Source organism: Lolium rigidum, chromosome 1 (assembly GCF_022539505.1).
Source record: "Lolium rigidum isolate FL_2022 chromosome 1, APGP_CSIRO_Lrig_0.1, whole genome shotgun sequence".
In the NCBI taxonomy this organism is placed as follows: Eukaryota; Viridiplantae; Streptophyta; class Magnoliopsida; order Poales; family Poaceae; genus Lolium; species Lolium rigidum.
Window position 1 is genome coordinate 264,608,548 of NC_061508.1, and position 11,804 is coordinate 264,620,351.

An 11,804-nucleotide genomic window follows, 5' to 3' on the forward strand; every position below is an offset into this window, starting at 1 on the left:
GCGACGCCGGCGAGGGCGAGCCAGCAGCGCCGCCATGGCACATCGTCCTCGACGCCGATCTGATAGGGTAGTTCGCGATTGGAGGTGCGGCGGGGGATGCGGCGTGTGCGAGGAAATCAGGCGGGAGAAGTAGGTGCGCCGGCTGGGGGGAGCGGCGGCAAGAGGCAGCACAGGCGGCGGCGAGGAAATGAGGCGGGAGAAGGAGGTGCCCCGGCTGGGGGGAGCGGCGGCGAGAGGCAGCATAGGCGGCGGCGAGGAATGGGGTCGAGGAGGGCGTTGGGTGCGCTCAGCGCTGCGTGATTGAGTTTCTCTTGGGCGCTGCGTTGGGTGATTAGTTACTTGTTTGCCGTCTCAATTAATTAAGTTGGCTCCATAATTCACTCGCCGATTCCACGCGATCTTCGCCGTCCAAATCGTCTCTCGGTGTGTTAGCTCAAGCAACTACGTATTGCGTGTCATTGTCCCGCTCCTACTTAGTACACGAGTCAAGTTGTGTTCAACAACAAAAAATACTAAACGAGTCAAGCTAGCTACTATAATCAGGACGTGTATATGATGGACATACACTGCTTGATTAGCCCTGCCCCTTCATCGTTTGTTTCCAACAATGCATGGGCCTTATTGTGAACATTCAGCTTCAATCATAGTAATTCAATTTTTAAATACGCCTTATGTGATTTAATAGATATGGATGTCATGTTGTTATCTAATGGTGAGGTCTTGGTCATCACACACTGCGGCCTTCTTTAACTAGCTTGCTAGAACTATTTTATTCGAATGTCGCAATAATCAAGAATTAACTTGTCTTCATTTCAGCCTATTTTGTATAGGTTATACTATCTAAATATTATTTTGACCCCGAGCAGTACTTAATTAATCAATAATTAGAAAAATCAAATAACTTGTTGAGAAGTTTATGATCATTACAACGGAGCCGGTGAAGAAGAAGAAGAATGTCCAACACCGACACTTGACACGTGGGGTTCTCGTGGCCACGCCTGCGCAGCCGCCAAGAAGAAGCATTCATATGTTCAACATAATCCCTATGCCATCGCAGTTGTACAAGTCATCAATACTAGTTCTACTTTTGTCGGAGTCCTCGACATGTCCATTTCCATCTCAACCAACACCAAAACTTCTGCCACCTTATGCACAACAATTGTCTCGTATGTGTTCAAGATAGCATAACTCCCCCTCCAGCGTGTTAAAGATAATCCCTATAACTAGACCATAGACCAAAAACCCTAGACACTAAAATCTAGACCTAAGTATTAAACCCTAGATACAACTTTTAGGTGGTGCCTTTGTCGGAAGCCCAAGACCTAGACCTTAATACCTAGAAACAACTCACATAACATCACCACTAGGTGAAAAGCTAGTGTACTTCCGTTCTAAGAATCGAAGAAAGGGACACATGAAATTAGGCCAAAACTCGTTCGAAACTCCGTGTGTATGGTACTAGCCTCGCAATCTCGGTTCCACCATCCCGCGATAGCTCAATACCCCTCCAAGAAGATCCTCCGGCCAGGTACCCCCGCACCCCCCCAATATATCTTTGCCTACTTGGCATGTACATCTATGTTTTCACAATCTGACTACTTTTGCAGCATGAGTTTGGAAGAAAAGGCGGAGAGGTCGATGAAGCTCCTAAAGGACAATGACGAGGAAGAGGCCGCACTCTTGCTCAGGAAAGAATAAGTGCACAAACAGGAGGACAAACTCATGCTTGCGGATCCAACTGGAATGGATGCAATTGCTCGAGAGTATTGTGCTATCAGTAGGAGCGAAATCTTGCAAATGAGGAGGGGCCGAGAGGCATACATCGCATTGAGGAATGCTAATTGAAGACCTCAATCAAATGCGAGAATTATCTAGTTCAAATTCACAATAATACAAAGATGTTTTATGGTCGTTCTCACATGCGTTTTTGGGGGCTATATGGCACTCTTTTGGGGGTCCCTTGCTTCCGTTTTATGCATGCAATGCCATCTAGAATTACCGGGTGTACGAAATTTATCCATGCACTTTTTTCCCTCAAGTCGTAACTTGTGCATACGAACTCCAATCGAGACCATCATGGGTGCATTGGAATGCTTCCTTCAACCTACTTCTCGAGCGTCATGGTTGGGGCATACAAATCGGACCCATCGCGACCCCCTTCTTATTGGTCTCCTCGCTCAATCCCTAATACTATTGCATCATGGCGAGAAGATGTGATGTTTCCACGTCGAGGTGATTGGGAGTTGTCATGTCCCTCGAGATACCAAACCGGTTGTTGGCGTGGATTCTTCGCCCTCTCGCACTCAAGGCGGGCGCGTTTGCACCATGTATCTTCTCTCCGGGATCTCGCTCCATTATAGTGATGGAGTCACGCCAACCGGATGGTCGGAGGCGAGGTGGCCACGTGAGGCCCGAGAGTCCCTCCATGTAGGTATCATGAAAGTGATCCATGATATAAATTGGGTGTATCCTCCAACAGTTTGAGCTATTGAGCACGTGTTTTGCCCTTCGTGGGAAAAAAACCCGGATGCATGCATGTAGTATAGACATGTGTAGGTGTACTAGATATTCTGATTTGTTTGCCTATATTTACGCATAATGAGCGCCAAACTAAAATTCCGAAGATCGAAACCCTGATCCCCTCCCATACGCGAACCTCCCAGATCGAACGCCACCACCGCCCCTCCCCTCGCCGGCAGCTCTCCTCCATCACCGTCCATCTCCCCCAGCCCCGGGCTTCCTCTCCTCCCCTCCACCCCAGTTCCTACCATCCTCTGTCCGCCGTCAGATCGGCCACAGCCGCCGCAGCCTCGCCGATGTGAGGGACGGCGCATCACAGACCATCGCGACGCGGCCGGCTGGCTCGCCGGCGCCCGCGTGCATCCATGCGCGCGGCTCCGTCGAGCTGGCCGGACCGGGTCTGCAGCTTGGCCGAGGGCGGCGTTTTGAGGTGCTCCACGCCGGCGAGGTACCGTTGGCCACCAGGAAGCGCTGCGGTGGCGACCGGGGGCACGGAGCGCCGTCGTCCACAGCGCGCTGCGAGGATCCAGTGGAGGAGGTGGCCCCGTTGTTCGGTGGCATCTGCCTGGCCGCCGATTCCGTCGCCGCTCCCCACCGGAATGCTCCGCCGCTCAAGTGCCGGCGGCTGGCGTCTTTGTAGGAGGCCGTGTATGCGCAGGATCAGCAGAGACCGGGTGCAGAGGTCGTTATTTAGTTACATGTTAGAAAGCTGCAGTCCTAAGCTAACTAGGATAGCAACATTCTTTTTTGTGCTATTAAGTTTTGTCTTCTTGATCCTTTGTCTTATTTGCTTGCACTTCTTGTTGGCAGGAGGTTGCCACCAAGCCCACCACTGTCATCGACACCAAAAGGTCCTATTTTTTTGCTTTGTTTGTCAGCATAAGGCCTCCATTTGCAGTCATCTATCAATTCTGATTCACAACTCTGTTTAGCATGCCTAAAATGTGGTTTGCTAACAATCAATTACTACATCCGGCCCCAATTACTTGTTGTAGCTCATTAAGAAAATTTGCAGCAGTTAGTAAAACACTCACGACAATTATTACGCGCTAGAGGGAGTACTTTGAATTTGTGTGCTGAAAATACCTAAAATGTAGTTTGCTAACTATCAATTCTGTACGTATAAATTCTGTGGTGGTGGTGCTGGTGCTGTTCACCGGATCTGCTGCCGGACTCCACCGGAGCTCCTGCAGCACCGTGTCCCCCATCGGCGTGCCTCTGAAGGTCTCTCTTTCTTTCTCGGTTGCTCCCTGTTGGCCTCAGACTGTGCCTTGTATGTTGTTTCTTTGACATCATGTCATGCTTATGTTATATAGCTACAATCTCTTGTTGCTTTGGCATCATTGATGTTTTGGTAAGGTTGATTTCGTATATGTGTTAGCCTTTTTTCCACGTTGGTGACTTGGTGTATTGGTTGGAAGTTTTCAAGCTGTATTAATATTTGAAGTGCTACTTAGTGTCTCAGTAGTCAGTAGCTCTCTTAGTGATCATGCCTTTCTTTTTTGTTCATGCTGCAATTAGCTTCTTCGTTGTACTACCCTAATTCGACAAGGAAAGGAGTAGTTGCTCTTCTTGTGGACTTGTTTGCATACTCACTGGGGAGTAGTTGCTTAGTTCTTATCTGATGTTGGAATTAAAGTTGCATTGACTGTCATGCTTATTATTTGCTATGACATTACCTTTCCTATACTGACATTTGATATTTTAATTGCATGCTTTGGAAGCTTGGGAGCATCAGACGCTGATTCCTTTGTTGAGAGCTTTTCCCTTGCTCTCGTACTTGCATTTCTACTACTTCCACCTCCACCTCCTACGTGTGATTGTTTAGGTGTATATATGCTTCTCTTCTTGTCTCCTCTACGGGATTTGACGCCATTGAGTATTACTTATTGTTTGAATTACTAGTAATATACTGAACCTGATCTTATTGTTTGAACTTGCTGGAACTACACACTTGATTTCTTCTACTGCCTACCATTAGAGCGTCTGTTTGTTTTCTAGGGCATGCTGCTCCAGCGACACTAGAATGATCTTACATATGGTATACCCTAGAAAACAATAAACACATAAAGAAAGGAAAATGCGAGGACTTTAGGGCACTGTGATGACGTTAATATTAGCTGCTGTTACTGGTGCATTTTTAGCTACTCAATGATGTCACAGGCCTGGCCACGTTTCTTTTCCTCTTGTGACAGAAATTAAGACGTGGCTTTATTTAATGTTTCGATGAAAATTCTTTAAATTGTTAAATGTTGCTAACTCGAAGTATCTAGATCAGTAGCTCTTTTCAGTTCATGCTGCAATTAACTTCTTTCTACTAGTGCGTGGCGAAATTGCTATAATAGTGGAGTTTGTTTGCATACTCACTTTGTGAAACTAGTTGCTTAGTTCCACTCTGATGTTTGAATTATACTTGCTCTTTTTTATGAACAAATTTTGCGTACTTATTAGCTCAAGATTGTAAAATAAAAGGAGTGTTTAATCTTATGTACACATATTCCGGTATTCTTTATGTCGTCGTTGTTTACAAACTACATATTTGCTGTACAAGAGTCTGTCATGATGATTATTTGCTACGGCGATTCCTTTCCTGTACTGATATTTCATTTCTTTAAATTGCAAGTTTTGGAAGCCTCGCAGCATAGGTCACTTTTGTCTTTTCTTGAGAGCTTCTTCTATGCTCTTGTACTTGCATTTCGAGCAATTCATCCTTCACCTCCGCCTTTGCTGGTGTGTGACAGCAGCGAGTTCATCGTGCCGCAACTGAGGCATCGGTGGCCTCTTTGTCTGCATGGTTTAGGGTCCTGTGTTGATGTGTCATGTCAGGTGAGTGTGCTTCTCGTTGCAATTGAGATTATTGCAGTGGTGAAAATAGCTGTGTATTGCTATCTTTGCAATTCCTTCATCATAATACTTGGGCCTTTTGATGCTCCATTCCTCCTCTGTTCAGTTTTAGTTTATTTATGTTGCAATTAACTTTGCTTGGGCAGTTGCATTTAGTAGAGATGATAGTTTGTTAAATATTATCATTTTCTGATTTGAAAGTGGTAATTCTTATGGCATGGGAGTGTTGTTCTTCAGCTGGATTGTTTCTGGCATTTTGTGATGGACAAAAAGTAGAGCTTCAGTCATACTATTATTCATTGATTCCCTTGATTTGTGTGTAGCTGGTTCTGGCTGTTGGAGGATTCTCATCTTGCAAGCGACTCGGCATGGTGTTGGTCGTTTGCACCATCCTTGCTCCAGGAAAACCCAGCAGCAGATGGCGCCGATAAGCGAGCACGAGCTGGTGTGGAGGCTGGGGTGGTCTTGCGGCCGCGTCTAGTTTTTCTTGGACAGGGGAGGTGGCAGTGACTTGATTCCCTTTAGGGGGTGACTCATGTAGCTGCATGGTGCACGGTTGGTTTTGGTTGTCGTCGTTTGCAAGATGAGAATCCATGTGTGAGCTGATGATGCATATGTGTGCCTAGTCGCAAGTCAGGGTTCTCTTGTTGAGATTGCGCTGTCGTGATGGCTGACTTAGAATTTTATGCGCGCAGTTGTATCGTCCGTAGTTGCTGTGTGACGTGAATGTCGAGAAAAAGAATGTCTAAGGTTATGGCAAGATTTCAAGTTTTACTGTGTAATAACTAGGTTGACAATGTACGTACTGGTATTGACTAGCTAAAGAAGTTTCTTAAAGTTTCCATGGTTTTGCTTATCCTGCTGGAGCAATTTTTTTTTTTTGATAAAGGGAACATATTAATATCGAAATATCGAGAGATATCAATTACATCTAGCCTCTGCAGCCACGGCAGTATGGATGCACATCCAAAAAAAAAAAAAACTAAGAAAATAGAAGTCCCTCTACGGTATCCTAGCTTTAGTAGCAACAATACATACCGACAACATCTAAACTCCAGGTTCTCCAAAAACAACGCCTTTAAGAAGGGAAAGATAGTCTAAGATTCTGAACCTCACTTATGCCGCCACTCCCACTTGCATATTGTTGCTGTGAAACCTAGAACACCAAGCAAGTCCATCAACAAAGACACAGACTCGAACCTCCATTGTTAGTCCTCCACTCCAGCCTTGATGATATTTTCCGCCTCCGATTTCAGCATGGATCAGAATGTCATGTGATGGCAACACATAATAGAGCTTCATGCCGCTCCCTTCACAACCAAACGGTCGGAATAAAAGTATGGGTGCGCACGATCGAATACCACCGATCAAGAAACTCCAGGCATAAGGCGCATTGTTACATTCGGCAGTGGACCGTTCTGGAACTCAACACTCCGGCCAGATCAAGAAGGACCGGCCTGAGGAAGGTCTCCATCTTTGTACAAGAGAAAGCCTAGGACAGACACCTTTATTGAAAACTTCACCAGCAGCCCCGATGCCACCGATCGGCGGTTGAGGAGGAGAGGAACCGACAAAAAAGCCGAACAGAGAGCGCTCGGCTGCCAGACATAGAGCAGATCATCAGAAGGCGGAGGCACGACATGGAGCTTGGGCCCAGTCACGCCGCCGCCAGCAGGGCTCCGCCTACAGCTCGAGGAGCTTGAGCGCCGCCCTGGAATCCTGATGCCCAACGCTGCCTTGCCTCGTGGCCAGCCTAGAACGCATTCAGATTGGCTTGCCCCGCAAAGATGTCGCCGTCGCCCCTCTTCTCGCCTGGCCTCACCACCGCGCCGCCACGGCCAGCTTTGCCGCCTCGCCCCCCTTCTCCACCTCGAGTGCACGTGCAGATGGCGCCGCCCCCGTGCCCCCAAACCGCCGCCCTCCACGCGAAGGACTGGCCGTTGGGTTGCGCCTCTCCTCCCGCCCATCTTCGACGGCCAGGCACCGCCGGCACCGGAGTCGTCTCAGAAAAAGGAGTAAGTTTTTTTTGTAAGCAAATACGTATTCATTCGTTATTTCGTACTCCCTCTGTTAATTCCGTACAAGACGTTGTTGTTGGTTAGGTTAATTCGATACATGCGGTCGTTTGTAGTATACGGTGTTTGGCGTGCCAGGTAGCTGCACCGTGAGTTAGCTGCTTATTTTCTGTTGAGAAGAAGAAGAAGAAAAAAACGGTTCAAAAAAAAAAAGAAGAAAACGAGATAGGTAGGCTTCGCTTCGTCTTTCCGGAACGGAATGTTATTGGAAAAATTTGCAAGCTGTATTTGCGCAGTATCGCACTAGGTGACGCGAAGCAATTGATTCGATCCAGGCTGGCGTTACGTGACGCGAGGGAAGGAAGAAAAGTAATGAAGAAGAAAAAAGAGGAAAGGCACAATTAATTTAACCTGAATTCTTACGGGCAGGCGCGTGCCAGCCGGATGCGCCGAGCGGGCGCGCTACAGGACAAAGCGAGCTGGGCCAGAGCGAAGTACTACTATGGAATACGGCATCCTCCCTTCGACCAAAAAAAATACGAGTATTATTCTTTGGATGTATGACTCGACCAGAGCTCGGGGCCCTGCTCTGCTCGTCCAAGCCGCAAATCCCCACCGATTTCAACTGGATCCATGCGCTCGCGTCACTCCTTCTCGGGCCGCCATGTCCCGACCTCCTTGCAGCTGCTCCAGCCGCCGTGTCGCTGACCACCTCCTCCAGCAGCAGCGCCGGCCGGGGCGCTCCAGACCATCTCCTCCAGCAGCTGCTCCGGCCGACGAATCGCTGACCTCCTCGCGCAGCAGCTGCTCGGGATACTGCGCCACCGACCTCCAGCAGCAGCTCCATCCGGTGCCACCTCCCGTCAACCATCTGAGCCATGCCGGGTTGCAGTAGTCAATTTGGTGCCACTGGATGCATGCACAGAGAAAGAATCTCTCGCCGGATGCTCTGATTTGGAGATTTTTCTACCGGTAAAACCTTGGTCGTGGCTGCTGATTGCTTCAGTTGCTATTGTAACGCAAGGGCAGAGGAAAGAACGGAAAAGACCTATTCTTTAGCATTACAAAGAACAACCTGGGCCATGGTAAAGTAGGTTGTAGGGCTGCTAAATTCTACTGGTTTGTTAAACGGTACTTCAGGCGTGCCATGTTGCGTCGACCCGTAAATACCGACGAAATTACATATTATTATAAAAAGTTGCTTATAATATCATAAATTTGCCTTCCACCACGATAAATTTGCCTACGCTATTTTCAGTATACTGGTCATCCAGGATTAATTGATGATGGACTCCTGTTTGTTGAGAAACTGTTCACATGTGGGAATAATTTGCTACTAGCACCGTAGGCTTCATCTACAGGTAAATAGGACGCTAGCATATTGGGCTTTCAATGATGTCATTGTCGCAACCTTTGGTGCTAAACGGCGCAACTTTTGTACCCGTTAGTGCAATATTGGTGCACCATGGAGCAAGTTTTGGGCATGACATGGCAAATTTGGTGCCCACATCAAATCAACTTTCAGGGCAACTTTGGTGCCCAATGGAGCAAATTTGGTGCCGATGATAAATCAATTTTGTCTCCGGTGGCGCACTTCTAGTGTGCGACAATGCCAAACATGGCTACTTTGGTGTCCAACGACACGACTTTAGTGCCCGAAGGCTCAATAATGGTGCCCAGCGAAGCAAAGTTTGGTGCCTGACAGAGCAACTTTTGTACCTAACGGAGTAATTTTGATGCCCGATAGAGCAACTTTGGTGCTGATAAAGCATTTTAGTTCCGACGGTGCAATTTTGGTGAACAACTTTGTAGTGGACGGATCATCGGCACGACCCGGCATATTTTTACTTTTTTTTCCTTTGCCCTTATTTTTCTCCGGTCCCTTTCTTCCCCAATGAGCAATCCATCTTAGAAAAAGAGGAATAGAGCCGGCTAATCCCTCCACCTTGCCCCTTACGTCCCTCACGCCAGAGCAACTTTGGTGCATGTCAATACGGATTTTTGGTGCCATGCAGAGCTACTTTGGAACCCGATGGAGCAATTTTGGTACCCAATATAACAACTTTGAAACTCGAAGGAGCAATTTCGATGTCCAACAAAGAAACTTTGGAATCCGACGGAGAAATTTTGGAGCCCAACTTTGGTGACATACAGAGTAACTTTGAAACCCAATGGAGCAACTTTGGTGCATGGTTGCACTATTTTGGTGTTCGAAAGAACAACTTTGGTGCCCACCGGAGCAAATTAGGTGCCGACGACGCAACTTTGCTATCGTACGGTGCAACATTGGTGACCGATGAAACAACTTTGGTGCCTCACGGCGATACTGTGGTGCCTGCTAGCGCAACATTGGAGTCCATCATCAATCTATCATGGAGTCAGAATATCTAAAAATTGTTATGAAAGTTATGTATATTCGGATGGATTCTAATGCACCTCCCCTTGAGTGTCACATTGGAGTTAACGATCACCTCTCGAAACTTCCGCGTGGGACGCTTTTGGACCAACGTTGAAATGTTGACCATCATCAGCGTGGATGGCGATGCCCACTTTGAAACATCTGTAGGCAATTTCATATCATCTATAAAAAATCATAATATCTATACACAACTTCAGAATTTGGTACACATTGTTACTAGGGCATATTATAACTACAACAATATACGAGACAACAAACTAGCATTTTTTAGCAACTATTTATGTGAATTAGGCAAAAAAAACTGCACGATGGGCAACTCCCAGTCTTTTATGGGTGGGACCCAGATCTATCCTCTCTGTTTCTTTTATCTTCTTCTTCCTCCCGCATGTGATGTCCTCCCAATTTCTCTCTATTCTCCCGTCAACGCACACTCTGCCGCCGATTCTGCCCGCCGTCGGCCTCCTCTGCCGCTGCCGTTAGCCGGCGAAGCCCCGCCGGTCTCATCTCCCCTGATTCCCCATCGGGGAGACGCCGGTCCATGCGCCTGTGCTGTTTCTCCACCTGCTGCTCCCTGCTATGGCGCGGTCGCGTGGTAAAGCCGCGGCACCTGGTCGGCGGCCAGGGCGTGCGCTGGAGGGGAAATCTATGGCGGGGGATCCTGTGCCGGAGGAGGCCGCGCCGAGCGCAGGTGCTTAGGGCCTGTCGGCGGGAGGAGGTCGGGTCAAGACTTGGAGCCCTCCCTGGCGGCGTGCTCCAGGCCGGCCGGCGGGGTTGCCCGCATGATGTTGGGGCTGCTCCTGGTCCGCAGAAGGTTGTGTGAAGGAGACGTCGGGAGAACTTTCCTTTGTTGGTTGACCGCTCAGATGCGCAAACGGGCACGCGGCCGCCCGCTAGACGCGTCCTTAATTTAATTCGGCGCGACAGAAAAACCAAGTGCCAGGCTGGCGTGCGTTCGTGCGAGCGTGGTGTTGGAGGCTCGCGTTGACTGCGAGCGTGAAGACTGACCGACCGACTGCGCGCGGAGAGAGTCGAGCCAATCATGACGTGACGTCGCTGCTCATCATCGCTTCTTTCCATTACGCACGCGTTTCCGTCATCGTGGACCCGGGGGTGCAACAAAACAGGGCGCGTAATTAATCCGACCATCCAAGATCCAGCCGCCGCTCTGCTCTGGGAACAGCCTGCCCTTCGATGTCCGGATCGAGCCGTCGCCCCTTCCCCGGCCGTCCCGCCTGTGCCCTCCTCGACTCGTATGGGTACGTGTTCCTGGCCGGGGACGACAAAGACGCCGCCGAATATGGGTTGCTGGGCGGGGCCGATAACCACACCACCGCGCACACCTTCACCAAGGAAGCAGGAACTATCAGCGTGACCTTCGTTATCGGCGATCTCCCGTGCCTCTCCTACTTCTACGTCCGCTGCGTCGACCTCTCCGCCAGCCCCTTCCACAGCGAGCCCAAGATTGTCTGGTCGACCGGAAACCTCGCGCTCCTCAGCTTGAACATCTCCCCTTACCCCTTGCCACACTACTTCATCTACAGGGCCGGCGGGCGTGGGCGCCGGCCCTCACTCGATCCGCTTCCCGAAGTCAGCTCCCACTTCGCTAGATGGAGCATCGACCCATACCTTGTCGGTGTCTTGCCTGACGGTGTCAATGGCGGCGCGGACTTCGTATTGGCCGCTTTCGAAGGGAGAAGGGGCAGTACAAGCTCGACATCTTCAGATCTAAGCACCGTGGCTGGACCTCAGAGCAGTTTGTCCCGGATCTTCCGTCCTGGTTGACGCGGAGCGTAGTTCTCCCCAGCAAGGTGATCGCCTTACGAGGTGGATCGCTGGGCTTCGTCGATCTATGGAAGGGTATATTGGTCTGCGACGTGCTCAAGTCTCCTGTGCGCGTTTGTTTCGTCCCGCTGCCGAAGCTGCTGCCTAGTAACAGAAAACACTACTACGAATGGTCGGCACGCCTCATTCGTGATGTCACCTGCACGGACGGTTTTACCGTCAGG